The 19237-nt window shown below is 43.9% G+C and overlaps 2 protein-coding genes across 4 annotated transcripts in view; one reads left to right on the top strand and one right to left on the bottom strand.

Moving 5' to 3' along the window:
* LOC124118669 overlaps positions 1-19237 on the bottom strand; it is a 289157-nt gene that overhangs the window by 246968 nt on the left and 22952 nt on the right. The gene's annotated exons all lie outside the window — the stretch shown is intronic.
* The window catches only part of LOC124118662, a 199678-nt gene that overhangs the window by 55987 nt on the left and 124454 nt on the right, over positions 1-19237 (top strand). For both annotated transcript variants that reach the window (XM_048386861.1, XM_048386860.1), the window contains exon 2: positions 17391-17469. The gene's annotated coding sequence lies outside the window, so the exon portion shown is untranslated. The remainder of the gene's footprint in view (positions 1-17390; positions 17470-19237) is intronic.

Below are 19237 nucleotides of genomic sequence, written 5' to 3' on the forward strand. Positions count from 1 at the left end.
CATCACACTATCTATCTCATAGCTTACATCACACTATCTATCTCATAGTTACATCACACTATATATCTCATAGTTACATCACACTATCTATCTCATAGTTACATCCCACTATCTATCTCATAGCTTACATCACACTATCTATCTCATAGCTTACATCACACTATATTTCTCATAGTTACATCGCACTATCTATCTCATAGTTACATCCCACTATATATCTCATAGTTTACATCCCACTATCTATCTCATAGCTTACATCACACTATATATCTCATAGTTACATCACACTATATATCTCATAGTTACATCCCACTATCTATCTCATAGCTTACATCACACTATATATCTCATAGTTTACATCACACTATATATCTCATAGTTACATCACACTATATATCTCATAGCTTACATCACACTATATATCTCATAGTTACATCACACTATATTTCTCATAGCCTACATCACACTATATATCTCATAGCTTACATCACACTATCTATCCATAGCTTACATCACACTATATTTCTCATAGTTTACATCACGTTGTGTCTAGCCCCATGCGTTCTAGACTGCCTGTATTCCCGCTATCTTGTAAAGGCAGCTGTCTGTCATACTGTAGCAGCTTGGCCGACAATTGTATCAGAATCCCTGGTGTTTTCTGCTTGGTTGTAACATATCACATTTCTATTTTGGAAAGAGCTACTTTCTCGTATCATTCCAACAAAACAAACAGCAAGTTGTTCTTGTTTGTTTTATTTAACTGTTTTTTCTCAGATTACAGTTTGGTTTCCCTGATGGCAGCTGCCTGCCCTCCCCCACGACACACACACACAGACACACACACACACACACAGACACACACACACAGACACACAGACACACATACACACACACAGACAGACACACACACAGATACAAACACACAGACACAGACACAGACACACACACACACAGACACACAGACAGACACACACACACACAGACACACACACACACACACACACAGACAGACACAGACACACACACACACAGACAGACACACACACACAGACACACACACACAGAGACACACACACACACAGATACACACACACAGACACACATACACACACACACAGAGACACAGACACACACACACACACAGAGACACACATACAGACACAGACACACACACACCGTGAGACACACACACCAACACACACACCGTGAGACACACTAAAAACACAGACGCACACACATACAGACAGACACACAGACACAGACACACACACCGTGAGACACACACACACACACACACACACACACACACACACACACACAGACGCACACACATACAGACAGACACACAGACACAGACACAGACACACACACACCGTGAGACACACACCGACACACACACTGTGAGACACACACACACACACACCGTGAGACACACAGACACACACACACACACACCGTGAGACACACACACAGGTATGGTGGAGATTATGCAACCATATATCTTGGTGATCTATCCTGCTTCTTCACCTACACCTCAGTGTTCCCTGACTGTGTTCTCCTAATGTGTTCCCTGATCACATTCCCGACTGGTTCCCTGAAAGCGTTCCCTAACTGGGCTCCCCGACTGTGTTCCCTGCCTGTGTGCATTGACCAGTTCCCTGACTGCGTTCCCCACCTGTGTCACCTGTGTTACATGCCTGTGTGCATTGACCAGTTCCCTGACTGCGTTCCCCACCTGTGTCACCTGTGTTACATGCCTGTGTGCATTGACCAGTTCCCTGACTGCGTTCCCCACCTGTGTCACCTGTGTTCTCTGCCTGTGTGCATTGACCAGTTCCCTGACTGCGTTCCCCACCTGTGTCACCTGTGTTCTCTGCCTGTGTGCATTGACCAGTTCCCTGACTGCGTTCCCCACCTGTGTCACCTGCCTGTGTGCATTGACCAGTTCCCTGACTGCGTTCCCCACCTGTGTCACCTGTGTTCCCTGCCTGTGTGCATTGACCAGTTCCCTGACTGCGTTCCCCACCTGTGTCACCTTACTGCTTATTGACTACAGATAGATGTGGTGTAGAACACAATGCTCTTGACTACAGATAGATATGGTGTAGAACACAATGCTCTAGACTACAGATAGATGTGGTGTAGAACACAATGCTCTTGACTACAGATAGATGTGGTGTAGAACACAATGCTCTAGACTACAGATAGATGTGGTGTAGAACACAATGCTCTAGACTACAGATAGATGTGGTGTAGACCACAATGCTCCAGACTACAGATAGATCTGGGGTAGAACACAATGCTCTTGACTACAGATAGATATGGTGTAGAACACAATGCTCTAGACTACAGATAGATGTGGTGTAGAACACAATGCTCTAGACTACAGATAGATGTGGTGTAGACCACAATGCTCTTGACTACAGATAGCTGTGGTGTAGACCACAATGCTCTAGACTACAGATAGATGTGGTGTAGACCACAATGCTCTTGACTACAGATAGCTGTGGAGTAGACCACAATGCTCTAGACTACAGATAGATGTGGTGTAGACCACAATGCTCTTGACTACAGATAGATGTGGTGTAGAACACAATGCTCTAGACTACAGATAGATGTGGTGTAGAACACAATGCTCTAGACTACAGATAGATGTGGTGTAGAACACAATGCTCTAGACTACAGATAGATGTGGTGTAGAACACAATGCTCTAGACTACAGATAGATGTGGTGTAGAACACAATGCTCTAGACTACAGATAGATGTGGTGTAGAACACAATGCTCTAGACTACAGATAGATGTGGTGTAGAACACAATGCTCTAGACTACAGATAGATGTGGTGTAGAACACAATGCTCTTGACTACAGATAGATGTGGTGTAGAACACAATGCTCTAGACTACAGATAGATGTGGTGTAGAACACAATGCTCTAGACTACAGATAGATGTGGTGTAGAACACAATGCTCTAGACTACAGATAGATGTGGTGTAGAACACAATGCTCTAGACTACAGATAGATGTGGTGTAGAACACAATGCTCTAGACTACAGATAGATGTGGTGTAGAACACAATGCTCCAGACTACAGATAGATGTGGTGTAGAACACAATGCTCTTGACTACAGATAGATGTGGTGTAGAACACAATGCTCTAGACTACAGATAGATGTGGTGTAGAACACAATGCTCTAGACTGCAGATAGATGTGGTGTAGAAAACAATGCTCTTGACTGCAGATAGATGTGGTGTAGAACACAATGCTCTTGACTACAGATAGATGTGGTGTAGAACACAATGCTCTTGACTGCAGATAGATGTGGAGTAGAACACAATGCTCTTGACTACAGATAGATGTGGTGTAGAACACAATTCTCTAGACTACAGATAGATGTGGTGTAGAACACAATGCTTATTGACTGCAGATAGATATGGTGTAGAACACAATGCTCTTGACTGCAGATAGATGTGGTGTAGGTCTTGCAGTAATGAGACCCCAGGGCGTGCGGTGGTACTGACTGGAGCTGTTCCCCACCAAACTGACAATCATCAGGTTTAACTAATGAAGGGATCGCACTGTTCTTCAAAAAGATTTTGTGTAAGAGCTTTGTCGCTGTAAGAGGCTCACCATGTATTTTTAGTCACCAAGAGGATCCTCAATTCTACGAGGATTAATTGGCAATTTTTGTTGCATGCTATCAAACGATTTATTCTCTTGGATTTGAATTAAACAGGAAATCAATATGAGCGTGTCTCCGGCCCAAGGACAAAATTAAACTTGCTGCGAAAAAAATTCCACGAAATTCTAGACACTGAAACCCTATATGAGGTGTGTGACTGCCTGCGACAACCCCAGCTCCACCCTCCATGCTGTGGTTGGGTAAAAGTATTCACTCCCGCGTTGTAAACATCAATAACACTGGGAGTAACACAATCACAGGACAATAAATCTTCGCACATCCCTTTCTGTCACAATGGAACTTGCAATAAATCTCAACACAACAATACTTCAGAAGTCACAGCCAGCCAAGTTCAAATTGCTATTAACGTAACAGCATACACGGAATGTCGACATGGACCCCGTTAGCTTAGTAGAAAATGACTCTCATCTAACTTGAGGCTTGTGTTTCATTCTCCAAATGGGTAAAACTCACTTACTCACTCCCACACACTCCGTATATTCTTCACTCCCTCCATCCCTCACTCCCACACACTCCGTATCTTCTTCACTCCTTCCATCCCTCACTCTCTCTAACTTCTCCCATCTCTCTATCTCAACCCTGCCTCACTCTCTCACTCCTTCCATCCAACACTCCCTCTAACTTCTCCCATCTCTCTATCTCAACCCTGCCTCACTCTCTCACTCCCTCCATCCCTCTAACTTCTCCAATCTCTCTATCTCAACCCTGCCTCACTCTCTCACTCTTTCCATCCCTCACTCCCTCTAACTTCTCCCATCTCTCTATCTCAACCCTGCCTCACTCTCTCACTCCCTCCATCCCTCACTCTCTCTAACTTCTCCGATCTCTCTATCTCAAACCTCCCTCGCTCTCTCACTCCCTCCATCCCTCACTCTCTCACTCCCTCCATCCCTCACTCTCTCTAACTTCTCCCATCTCTCTCTCTCAACCCTCCCTCACTCTCTACTTCAGCTGTTTATTGTCCAGTAACCTCCTTTCTTCAATGCCAACCAAGCAGGAGAGAGAGAAGAAGGACAGACAGAAAATCTGATTTCATTGCTCATTTAGCTCGGAAGTATAGAAGTTTGCCACTAATATCGCCAATTAGCCTTCAACAGGGGGGACTCTGGTGAAAGGAACTAATCACGACCCAGGGTCGGCCACGAGCAAACGATCCCTTATTTCCCCTCATGATCCCCTAATACCCATGTGAGGGAACAGCCATCCACAAGCAAGGCCACGCAAATTAATTTCTCTGTAGACAGCCTACACAACGGTGATCAATACATTAGCTATGGATCTCAATTCTGCCAAATTTATCAGCAATAGGATCAGCAAGCATTGTGGGTAAAGGGAATTCCCACTTGGAGTAAAGAGCAGAACAATGTTATCTTGCTCATCAACACCCAGGCAGGAGGAGCCGTCCAGGCTGATGTCCCGTGTATTTGCATGACTGGGCCCGCCACTGTAATCAGGCAATCTGTAATTACTGGGGACCACAGAATCAGGACAAATGAATATCATCAGTGGCATGCCGGCAGACACAACGTAATGTCTGCAGACACTTGGAACTGTCACCAAAACACTGTAAGGCCATTATTGGTCAAAACTGTCATTCCAACATATTCCATTATTGGTATGTTGTGCAGAAATTATCATAAAAAAATATGCCATTATTTTTGTGTGTGTACAAACTGAGATACACGTTCTATTGATGATGAGTTTTGTTTTCTCTGGAATGTCCGTATTTTCAGTCAAGTAGAGAAATGTTTTTGCCGCCCAATTATTAAACTAATCCTTTCATTGATAAATTACTCCAGCCTCTCTCACGGCAAACCCTGCAGTTATTACCAATCTTTATATGTAAATAGACACCTACCCAGATAAGCACCTTATTGATTCATATAGGTTCAGTAACAGTTCACTTTAGGCGTTTGTGTAACTACAGCACTGATAGTGGGTGGGCCATGTGGCCATTTGTGTAACTACAGCACTGATAGTGGGCCATGTGGCCGCACATACAGATACACTGGTCCCAGGCCATTATTGCTATATTGTTGTTGAAACATCTGCCATTATCGGTATGTTGTCGTAGAAGCTGTAAAACATATGGTATTATTGGTATGTTGTCATAGAAGCTGTCACTAAAACATCTGCCATTATTGGCATGTTGTCATAGAAGCTGTAAAACATATACCATTTTTGGTATGTTGTCATAGAAACTGTCACTAAAACATATACCATTATTGGTATGTTGTCATAGAAGCTGTCACTAAAACATATACCATTATTGGTATGTTGTCATAGAAGCTGTCATTCAAACACATGCCATTATTGGTATGTTGTCATAGAAGCTGTAAAACATATACCATTTTTGGTATGTTGTTATAGAAACTGTCACTAAAACATATACCATTATTGGTATGTTGTCATAGAAGCTGTCATTCAAACACATGCCATTATTGGTATGTTGTCATAGAAGCTGTAAAACATATACCATTATTGGTATGTTGTCATAGAAGCTGTCACTAAAACATCTGCCATTATTGGAATGTTGTCATAGAAGCTGTCACGAAAACATCTGCCATTATCGGTATGTTGTCATAGAAGCTGTCAAACATATACCATTTTTGGTATGTTGTCATAGAAACTGTCACTAAAACATCTGCCATTATTGGTATGTTGTCATTGAAGCTGTAATATATGCCATTATTTGTATGTTGTCATAGAAGCTGTCACTAAAACATCTGCCATTATTGGTATGTTGTCATAGAAGCTGTCACTAAAATATCAGCCATTATTGGTATGTTGTCATAGAAGCTGTCACTAAAACATCTGCCATTATTGGTATGTTGTCATAGAAGCTGTCATTCAAACATCTGCCATTATTGGTTTGCTGTCATAGAAACTGTCACTAAAACATATACCATTGTTGGTATGTTGTCATAGAAACTGTCACTAAAACATATGCCATTATTGGTATGTTGTCATAGAAGCTGTCACTAAAACATCTGCCATTATTGGTATGTTGTCATTGAAGCTGTAAATATATGCCATTATTGGTATGTTGTCATAGAAGCTGTCACTAAAACATATACCATTGTTGGTATGTTGTCATAGAAACTGTCACTAAAACATATGCCATTATTGGTATGTTGTCATAGAAGCTGTCACTAAAACATCTGCCATTATTGGTATGTTGTCATTGAAGCTGTAAATATATGCCATTATTGGTATGTTGTCATAGAAGCTGTCACTAAAACATCTGCCATTATTGGTATGTTGTCATAGAAGCTGTCACTAGAACATATACCATTATTGGTATGTTGTCATAGAAGCTGTCACTAAAACATATGCCATTATTGGTATGTTGTCATAGAAGCTGTCACTAGAGCATCTGCCATTATTGGTATGTTGTCATTGAAGCTGTAAATATATGCCATTATTGGTATGTTGTCATAGAAGCTGTCACTAAAACATCTGCCATTATTGGTATGTTGTCATAGAAGCTGTCCTTCAAACATATGCCATTATTGGTATGTTGTCATAGAAGCTGTAAAACATATACCATTATTGGTATGTTGTCATAGAAGCTCTCACTAAAACATATTCCATTATTGGTATGTTGTCATTGAAGCTGTCACTAAAACATATACCATTATTGGTATGTTGTCATAGAAGCTGTCACTAAAACATCTGCCATTATTGGTTTGTTGTCATAGAAGCTGTCACTAAAACATCTGCCATTATTGGTATGTTGTCATAGAAGCTGTAAATATATGCCATTATTGGTATGTTGTCATAGAAGCTGTCACTAAAACATCTGCCATTATTGGTATGTTGTCATAGAAGCTGTCATTCAAACATCTGCCATTATTGGTATGTTGTCATAGAAGCTGTCCTTCAAACATATGCCATTATTGGTATGTTGTCATAGAAGCTGTAAAACATATACCATTATTGGTATGTTGTCATAGAAGCTCTCACTAAAACATATTCCATTATTGGTATGTTGTCATTGAAGCTGTCACTAAAACATATACCATTATTGGTATGTTGTCATAGAAGCTGTCATTCAAACACATGCCATTATTGGTATGTTGTCATAGAAGCTCTCACTAAAACATATTCCATTATTGGTATGTTGTCATTGAAGCTGTCACTAAAACATATACCATTATTGGTATGTTGTCATTGAAGCTGTCACTAAAACATCTGCCATTATTGGTATGTTGTCATAGAAGCTGTCACTAGAACATATACCATTATTGGTCCGTGTCATAGAAGCTGTCATTCAAACACATGCCATAAGTTGTTAAGAGGCAACAGACAAATGATGTATGGATGGAGTATCCAAGTTCAAACAACTTTCTAATTACTGAAGTATGTTTCAACTGAACACGTCGCCGCTCGTTGCTGTGAGGAGGAAGGGAGAAGCTTCATCACACAAAGATGCCTGGTTTCTGGGTAATTGAAGAAGTACGCTTCCTCCTCCGATCAGCGCCAGCACCTTTGTCCTCCCAGCTCAAGTCACACAAACATCGCAGTCAGATGTGGAATAGCAAATACAAATCTCATCTCTATATTCCAATGGCATTCAAGCAGAAAACACCATCTCACTGTGGTGTGCTATTTGTCTTTTCATAAGTCTCTATCTGTGTCATAATAGCCCAAACAAGCACTGCCTCTGTGTAGAGTTATCACCATGGACAAGAGGCTTGTTCAAGCAGACAAAAAGTTAATCCTTCCATTACAAAATGAATATGGCTGTGTTTATCTGTTCAATTATTTCATTGCAACAGACTAAACACTGCATTGCAACACTGCCTCTATTAACCCTTGAAATAAACTGTTTATGTTAACCCTAAACATAAACCCTTATATTAACGCTTTGCATGAAGGCTTGGCATGAAGGCTCTGCATTAACCCTTGACATGAACACTCTATGTTAACCCTTGACATGAACACTCTACATTAACCTTGACATGAACACTCTATGTTAACCCTTGACATGAACACTCTACATTAACCCTTGACATGAACACTCTACATTAACCCTTTAAATGAACACTCTACATTAACCCTTGACATGAACACTCTATGTTAACCCTTGACATGAACACTCTACATTAACCCTTGACATGAACACTCTACATTAACCCTTGACATGAACACTCTACATTCACAACTGACATGAACACTCTACATTAACCCTTTAAATGAACACTCTACATTAACCCTTTAAATGAACACTCTACATTAACCCTTGACATGAACACTCTACATTAACCCTTGACATGAACACTCTACATTAACCCTTGACATGAACACTCTACATTAACCCTTTAAATGAACACTCTACATTAACCCTTGACATGAACACTCTATGTTAACCCTTGACATGAACACTCTACATTAACCCTTGACATGAACACTCTATGTTAACCCTTGACATGAACACTCTACATTAACCCTTGACATGAACACTCTACATTCACAACTGACATGAACACTCTACATTAACCCTTGACATGAACACTCTACATTAACCCTTGACATGAACACTCTGCATTAACCCTTTACATGAGCACTCTGCATTAACCCTTTAAATGAACACTCTATGTTAATCCTTTACATGAACACTCTACATTAACCCTTGACATGAACACTCTACATTAACCCTTGACATGAACACTCTGCATTAACCCTTTACATGAGCACTCTACATTAATCCTTGACATGAACACTCTACATTAACCCTTGACATGAACACTCTACATTAACCCTTGACATGAACACTCTACATTAACCCTTGACATGAACACTCTACATTAACCCTTGACATGAACACTCTGCATTAACCCTTTACATGAGCACTCTACATTAACCCTTGACATGAAAATTCTATCTTGAACACTTCACACGACCCTGCTGAGAGTGCCACACAACAGTTGAACATGTGCCGGGAGGTAGGGTGTGACAGAAATGAGCAGCAAGACTTTATTCAGCAAGACTGTCTTGTCCTGGCATTCTGTGTACTTCACACACCTAACTAACCCACCCACGGCAGTCCAGGTGTACTTCACACACCTAACTGACCCACCCACGGCAGTCCAAGTGTACTTCACACACCTAACTAACCGATCCACGGCAGTCCAGGTGTACTTCACACAACTAACTAACCCACCCACGGCAGTCCAGGTGTACTTCACACACCTAACTAACCCACCCACGGCAGTCCAAGTGTACTTTACACACCTAACTAACACACCCACGGCAGGCCAAGTGTACTTCACACACCTAACTAACCCACCCACGGCAGTCCAAGTGTACTTCACACACCTAACTAACCGATCCACGGCAGTCCAGGTGTACTTCACACAACTAACTAACCCACCCACGGCAGTCCAGGTGTACTTCACACAACTAACTAACCCACCCACGGCAGTCCAAGTGTACTTTACACACCTAACTAACACACCCACGGCAGTCCAAGTGTACTTCACACACCTAACTAACCCACCCACGGCAGTCCAGGTGTACTTCACACACCTAACTAACCCAACCACGGCAGTCCAAGTGTACTTCACACACCTAACTAACCCACCCACGGCAGTCCAGGTGTACTTCACACACCTAACTAACCCACCCACGGCAGTTCAAGTGTACTTCACACACCTAACTAACCCACCCACGGCAGTCCAGGTGTACTTTACACACCTAACTAACCCACCCACGGCAGTCCAGGTGTACTTTACACACCTAACTAACACACCCACGGCAGTCCAAGTGTACTTTACACACCTAACTAACCGATCCACGGCAGTCCAGGTGTACTTCACACACCTAACTAACCCACCCACGGCAGTTCAAGTGTACTTCACACACCTAACTAACCCACCTGCGTCAGTCCAGGTGTACTTTACACACCTAACTAACCCACCCGCGTCAGTCCAGGTGTACTTTACACACCTAACTAACCCACCCGCGGAAGTCCAGGTGTACTTTACACACCTAACTAACCCACCCGCGGCAGTCCAGGTGTACTTTACACACCTAACTAACCCACCCATGGCAGTCCAAGTGTACTTCACACACCTAACTAACACACCCACGGCAGGCCAAGTGTACTTCACACACCTAACTAACACACCCACGGCAGTCCAAGTGTACTTTACACACCTTACTAACACACCCACAGCAGTCCAAGTGTACTTTACACACCTAACTAACACACCCACGGCAGTCCAAGTGTACTTTACACACCTAACTAACACACCCACGGCAGTCCAGGTGTACTTTACACACCTAACTAACACACCCACGGCAGTCCAGGTGTACTTTACACACCTAACTAACACACCCGCGTCAGTCCAGGTGTACTTTACACACCTAACTAACCCACCCGCGGAAGTCCAGGTGTACTTTACACACCTAACTAACCCACCCGCGGCAGTCCAGGTGTACTTTACACACCTAACTAACCCACCCATGGCAGTCCAAGTGTACTTCACACACCTAACTAACACACCCACGGCAGGCCAAGTGTACTTCACACACCTAACTAACACACCCACGGCAGTCCAAGTGTACTTTACACACCTTACTAACACACCCACGGCAGTCCAAGTGTACTTTACACACCTAACTAACACACCCACGGCAGTCCAAGTGTACTTTACACACCTAACTAACACACCCACGGCAGTCCAGGTGTACTTTACACACCTAACTAACACACCCACGGCAGTCCAGGTGTACTTTACACACCTAACTAACACACCCACGGCAGGCCAAGTGTACTTCACACACCTAACTAACACACCCACGGCAGTCCAGGTGTACTTTACACACCTAACTAACACACCCACGGCAGTCCAGGTGTACTTTACACACCTAACTAACACACCCACGGCAGGCCAAGTGTACTTCACACACCTAACTAACACACCCACGGCAGTCCAAGTGTACTTTACACACCTAACTAACACACCCACGGCAGTCCAGGTGTACTTCACACACCTAACTAACCACCTGCGGCAGTCCAGGTGTACTTTACACACCTAACTAACCCACCCACGGCAGTCCAGGCGTACTTCACACACCTAACTAACCCACCCGCCGCAGTCCAGGTGTACTTCACACACCTAACTAACACACCCGCCGCAGTCCAGCTGTACTTTACACACCTAACTAACCCACCCACGGCAGTCCAGGTGTACTTCACACACCTAACTAACACACCAACGGCAGTCCAGGTGTACTTCACACACCTAAGTAACCCACCCGCGTCAGTCCAGGTGTACTTTACACACCTAACTAACCCATCCGCGGCAGTCCAGGTGTACTTTACACACCTAACTAACCCACCTGCGGCAGTCCAGGTGTACTTCACACACCTAACTAACCCATCCGCGGCAGTCCAGGTGTACTTCACACACCTAACTAACCCACCTGCGGCAGTCCAGGTGTACTTTACACACCTAACTAACCCATCCGCGGCAGTCCAGGTGTACTTTACACACCTAACTAACCCACCTGCGGCAGTCCAGGTGTACTTTACACACCTAACTAACCCATCCGCGGCAGTCCAGGTGTACTTCACACACCTAACTAACCCACCTGCGGCAGTCCAGGTGTACTTTACACACCTAACTAACCCATCCGCGGCAGTCCAGGTGTACTTTACACACCTAACTAACCCACCCGCGGCAGTCCAGGTGTACTTTACACACCTAACTAACCCATCCGCGGCAGTCCAGGTGTACTTCACACACCTAACTAACCCACCCACGGCAGTCCAGGTGTACTTCACACACCTAACTAACCCACCTGCGGCAGTCCAGGTGTACTTCACACACCTAACTAACCCATCCGCGTCAGTCCAGGTGTACTTTACACACCTAACTAACCCACCCGCGGCAGTCCAGGTGTACTTCCTGTGACATGCTGGCTCCCCAATCTCTATACACGTCCAGCATCCAAGCATGCAGCCTTCCAGGCCGGGCCACAGCTGATTAGGCCGCGCTGTTAACTAATGAGGCAGTGCACAATAGCCGGCACGTGGCCAGTTAGAGAGCGTACAATGGGCCATTACACGGATCACTGCTTGCCCATCAACCTGGGACACATCAAAGGTCAAGTCTTGACCACTATGAAATAATTTCCACTAACAGTAATGTCTGTGTGCAATCATGGTAATTTACAGCATAAGTGGACATTGATCTCCATTAAGCTCCCCGGTTTTGTTCATACTGACAGGTCAGTTCACACACCTGGCCTTGATCACAGCGGTAATTAATATAACGACCAGCATGGATGACATAAGTCACAGCCACAGAGGATGCTGATCCCTGTCATCTCTCACATCTGTAGTCGGGGTGGGGATAGGGGGGGGGGGGGGGGGGGGATAGGGGGGGGGGGGGATAGGGGGGGTGGAGAGGAGCCTTGTGCTTGTTCATCTGACCCTTCTGTCTTGTTTATCTGAACCTTCTGTGCTTCCTAATCTGAACCTTCTGTCTTGTTTATCTGAACCTTCTGAGGTTGTTAATCTGAACCTTCTGTCTTGTTTATCTGAACCTTCTGAGGTCGTTCATCTGAACCTTCTGTGCTTGTTAATCTGAAACTTCTGAGCTTGTTAATCTGAACCTTCTGAGGTAGTTCATCTGAACCTTCTGTCTTGTTAATCTGAACCTTCTGTCTTGTTCATCTGAACCTTCTGTGATTGTTAATCTGAACCTTCTGTGCTTGTTTATCTGAACCTTCTGAGCTTGTTAATCTGAACCTTCTGTCTTGTTCATCTGAACCTTCTGTGATTGTTAATCTGAACCTTCTGTTCTTGTTTATCTGAACCTTCTGAGCTTGTTAATCTGAACCTTCTGTGCTTGTTAATCTGAACCTTCTGAGCTTGTTAATCTGAACCTTCTGAGGTAGTTCATCTGAACCTTCTGTCTTGTTAATCTGAACCTTCTGTCTTGTTAATCTGAACCTCCTGAGCCTGCTAATCTGAACCTTCTGTGATTGTTAATCTGAACCTTCTGTTCTTGTTTATCTGAACCTTCTGAGCTTGTTAATCTGAACCTTCTGTGCTTGTTAATCTGAACCTTCTGAGCTTGTTAATCTGAACCTTCTGAGGTAGTTCATCTGAACCTTCTGTCTTGTTAATCTGAACCTTCTGTCTTGTTAATCTGAACCTCCTGAGCTTGTTAATCTGAACCTCCTGAGCTTGTTAATCTGAACCTCCTGAGCTTGTTAATCTGAACCTTCTGTGTTTGTTAATCTGAACCTCCTGAGCTTGTTAATCTGAACCTCCTGAGCTTGTTAATCTGAACCTCCTGAGCTTGTTAATCTGAACCTTCTGTGCTTGTTAATCTGAACCTCCTGAGCTTGTTAATCTGAACCTCCTGAGCTTGTTAATCTGAACCTTCTGTGCTTGTTAATCAGAACCTTCTGTGCTTGTTAATCTGAACCTCCTGAGCTTGTTAATCTGAACCTCCTGAGCTTGTTAATCTGAACCTTCTGTGCTTGTTAATCTGAACCTCCTGAGCTTGTTAATCTGAACCTTCTGTGCTTGTTAATTTGAACCTCCTGAGCTTGTTAATCTTAACCTTCTGTTGTGTTAATCTGAAACTCCTGTGCTTGTTAATCTGAACCTTCTGAGCTTGTTAATCTGAACCTCCTGAGCCTGCTAATCTGAACCTTCTGAGCTTGTTAATCTGAACCTTCTGTGCTTGTTAATCAGAACCTTCTGTGCTTGTTAATCTGAACCTCCTGAGCTTGTTAATCTGAACCTCCTGAGCTTGTTAATCTGAACCTCCTGAGCTTGTTAATCTGAACCTCCTGAGCTTGTTAATCTGAACCTCCTGAGCTTGTTAATCTGAACCTTCTGTGCTTGTGAATCCAATAGATTTATCGATGAACCAAGACCACATCATATTACACTGATAATTTCTTCCTGTGAAAAACTAATAAAATCCTCCTAAAATCCATCATCTGTGGTTGCTTGGAAAGCCAGCACATGTCTGTATCTGGTGAAAAGCGTTCATCTGTTCCAGCAACATTGGCTTCAATAACAGCATGAGCAATATGACTCCACCGTCTGCCTTATGAGCCCTGGACAACAATGTAAGTTGAAGAAGTCACGACCTGCACATGTGTAGGGCATGTGTTGTCGGTGGTTAGCTTCAATATTAGCCGAGGAGGGATCTGCCTCCGGAGCGGCGTGTTGACGCTGTGACAACACCTCCTCATTGTCCACTCTCCGGTGCCTGTAAATGGGATGTTCATAACATTGGACACGATTCCCACATTTTGTAGCAGGGCAGTGTCAACACGCTCCAGTGTTGCCGCAAAGACTCCTGGTCATATTACCATTCAGTGTATCTTGTTGAGGGAGCGCACTAATCTAAGTTATGGATGGTTTCATTAGACAAATGCCAGCCTGACTTTGTACTCCAGGTGGAATCAGTGCACCGACCCCGGCAGCACAACACGACCCGGCAGCACAACACGTGTGTCAAGCTTATAATCAGCCATTCTCCAGCAGGAGCCTATTCAGATAGAATATCATCATCCTTCAACAATTTCTGAATGTTGCTGATAGTTAGTTTGTCGTGGTTTAAGGATTTCTTTTCACTTGAGGTGATCAACATTTACTTGATCAAATCTTTAGGAATATTTCATTCAACAGCTATTCTGGACATAATTGAAGCTTGGGTCGGCCTTGTTATAGCCATGGTGGGGGACGCTTGTACGAATACATTGATGGAGAAGGGTCAAGGTTGAGTTGTCTGTTAACCTGATGAGCCAGGTCATAAAACCAAGTGTGGCCTGCAGTTAAAATCCTACTCTAAAAAAACAATTGCAACAATCTCCTTCAAATTCCATCATCAGAAAATTGGCAGCAAACTCTTAACCCGATCAATTCTAATGGAGTGTTTATGTAGAAGCATGTTTGTCATGAGGTGTTCTCTGTCGACCAGCTCCACCAAGACTTCCCCTGGCAGGCTGGTCTGACCACACATCAAACTACAGCAGGAGTCACACTTCTCGCGAGGTGAAAACCCAATTACGGACATCCTTGGAGAAAAACGAAACCCATCTTAGAAACCAATCTAAAGATCAAGCATTTTCTAACATGATGAAAATAAATATTGCACAAAAAGTGGTCAATTTAGGTGTTTTATGAAATGGCGAAGCCAGATAAAACAATGCCCGTTACGGCAGCTGTCAGGCAGCGGAGCGTACGTGTAATCAAGTCGGAGGACAGAAAGCCCCATGAAGCACGGCACCGTACAAAGCCCACTCACAGATCTGCCATGTACAAGATTATCAAGACTTGACATGGATTGCAGATGCAAAATGTGGCAATTCTCTCCCTTTAATCTAAAATGACCCAAGGGAAAACTCTGGCAAACTACAAAGACATTATTTAGACAAGAAAAGATGGAAAATGGCTCTTAATTAGTAAACTCGCTATCAAACCAAACAGCCTAGAGATATTGTGACCGGGCGATAGAGAGCTATTTCCTGGTGGGAAAATTGTGCACAAGTGTGCCAGGAGTCTGATCTGTTTGTAGTGATGTGTGTATTGATGTGTGTATTGATGTGTGTAGTGGTGTGTGTATTGACGTGTGTACTGATGTGTGTATTGATGTGTGTATTGTGTGTGTATTGATGTGCATAGTGATGTGTGTACTGATGTGTGTATTGATGTGTGTATTGATGTGTGTATTGATGTGTGTATTGATGTGTGTATTGATGTGTGTATTGATGTGCGTAGTGATGTGCGTAATGATGTGTGTAGTGATGTGCATATTGATGTGCGTATTGATGTTAGTGTTGATGTGTGTATTGATGTGTGTATTGATGTGTGTATTGATGTTAGTGTTGATGTGCATATTGATGTGCGTATTGATGTGTGTATTGATGTGTGTATTGATGTGTGTATTGATGTGTGTATTGATGTGTGTATTGATGTGAGTAGTCATGTGTGTAGTGATGTGTGTATTGATGTGTGTATTGGTGTGTGTATTGATGTGTGTACTGATGTGTGTACTGATGTGTGTATTGATGTGTGTAGGCCATGTGTGTATTGATGTGTGTATTGATGTGTGTAGGCCATGTGTGTAGGCCATGTGTGGGTCTGTGTGTAAGCTGTGTAGAGCCTTAATCACATTGACACACAGATAGAGCCTTCATCACACTGACACAGATAGAGCCTTCATCACACTGACACAGACAGAGCCTTCATCACACTGACACACAAGATATAAACTACACACTCAGCTGCTATTGTGTGACTCTGCCCCTGATTTAGTGACGTGCTGAGAGCATGTATACACCATGCAGGAGACAGCAAGTTTTTCAGGAGGCATACAAACCTCACTACTTTTTATTACCCAAATCAAAATACGCCATGATCACAAACTTCAGGCAAATGAAACTTCCGATCCGTTTAAGATGGAACCAAATTTGGATGGATCAAGGTTTTGATGCCTGGATTTCCTTTTTTGATGACGGGCAAATGATGAAGCCAAGCAAAATAGCGTGTTGATCCGTAGCTGATGACTGTAATTACATCGAAGCCTGTGTGAGATGCAGCCCCACATCACCTCAGTCACACAGAAACTTTTAGCCGAGCGGAACTCAACAATCTTACAAACAGTCGCCTTACGTTTGATCTCTGATGTGTTCTGTGTCTATTTCAGGCCTTGGCCGCAGAGCTTACAAGATGTCCTCCCGCAAGACGTCATGAAGTAACGCCACACTGCACAGCACGGGTTACAGGTAATATCGTGATGATGTTTACTGTCGTGGCAAAGTAGCACGTGTCTCAAGGCATTACATGGATCCCATCCCTTTCATACCCTCCGTTTTAATAATCTACGGTTATTAATAAACAAAATGAATATTTCATGATGCACTTTAAACAGAATGCATTCGAAGTGAAAAGCACAAAATGGCATTCAATCGTGCAGCTCAGCCATACTGATATTAGCATAGGAAAACACACTGGCCTTTTGTGAGAAGCGATCATCTCTTATCTTGTGCATATCAGTCCCATCACTCCCGGAATAAGTACAGAAGCTCCATCTCCTGTGGCCGTAGCCGATGCTGCGGAGGATGGATCAATGAGGTAGCCCGGCAGTGCCATCGGATCAATGAGTCTCACCCCCCACCCCCAGCCAAATATCTCCTTCAAATCTGTTCAAATATCACAATTATGATTTTGTCCAAATACCGATTATCTGACATCTTATAAGCTGCTACATGGAGGCGCTCTCGTCTCCTATTTGGAAACTTTCTGGGTTAATAATGGAGGAGTAGTGAGGTTGTCACAGGGTGAGGTTGTCATCGTGAGGTTGTCACAGGGTGAGGTTGTCATCGTGAGGTAGTCACAAGGTGACGTTGTCACAGGGTTAGGTTCTCATGGTGAGGTTGTCCCAGGGTGAGGTTGTCATCGTGAGGTTGTCATAGAGGGAGGTTGTAACAAGGTGAAGTTGTCACAGGGTGAGGTTGTCATGGTGAGGTTGTCATAGAGGGAGGTTGTAACAAGGTGAAGTTGTCACATGGTGAGGTTGTCACAGGTTTAGGTTGACATGGGGTGAGGTTGTCATAGGGTGAGATTGTCATAGGGTGAGATTGTCATAGGGTGAGATTTTCACGGGGAGAGGGTGTCATGGGGTGAGGTTTCACAGAGTGAGGTCACAGGGTGAGGTTTTCATGGGTGAGGTCATGAGTTGAGGTTGTCAGGGTAAGGTTGTTATGGGGTGAAGTTGTTACATGGTGAGGTTGTCACAGGTTCAGGTTGTCAGGGTGAGGTCGTTACAGGTTGAGGTTATCACAGGGTGAGGTCATGGGGCGAGGTTTCATGGGGTGAGGTCACAGGGTGAGGTCAGGGTGAGGTTGTCATAGGGAGAGGTTGAAAAAAGGTGAGGTTGTCACAGGGTGAGGTTGTCACGTGGTGAGGTATTCATAGGGTGAGCACAGGGTGAGGTTGTCACAGGGTGAGGGTGTCATAGGGTGAGGATGTCACAGGGTGAGGTTGTCACAGGGTGAGGTTGTCATAGGGTGAGCACAGGGTGAGGTTGTCATAGGGAGAGGTTGAAAAAAGGTGAGGTTGTCACAGGGTGAGGTTGTCACATGGTGAGGTTGTCATAGGGTGAGCACAGGGTGAGGTTGTCACATGGTGAGGTTGTCACAGTGTGAGGGTGTCATAGGGTGAGGATGTCACAGGGAGAGGTTGTCACAGGGAGAGGTTGTCACAGGGTGAGGGTGTCATAGGGTGAGGATGTCACAGGGTGAGGTTGTCACAGGGTGAGGTTGTCATAGGGTGAGCACAGGGTGAGGTTGTCACAGGGTGAGGTTGTCACAGGGAGAGGTTGTCACAGGGTGAGGTTGTCACAGGGAGAGGTTGTCACAGGGTGAGGTTGTCACAGGGTGACACCTGAGTCAATGAGCTGGCTCCAAGCTGCATCAGCTTCAGCTACCGTTATTTCACAGAGGTCAGAGGTCAAACATATAAACTCTCTGGAACTGATATTTCCCAGATGAG

Source organism: Haliotis rufescens, unplaced genomic scaffold, assembly GCF_023055435.1.
Source record: "Haliotis rufescens isolate VD_foot unplaced genomic scaffold, xgHalRufe1.0.p SCAF_61, whole genome shotgun sequence".
In the NCBI taxonomy this organism is placed as follows: Eukaryota; Metazoa; Mollusca; class Gastropoda; order Lepetellida; family Haliotidae; genus Haliotis; species Haliotis rufescens.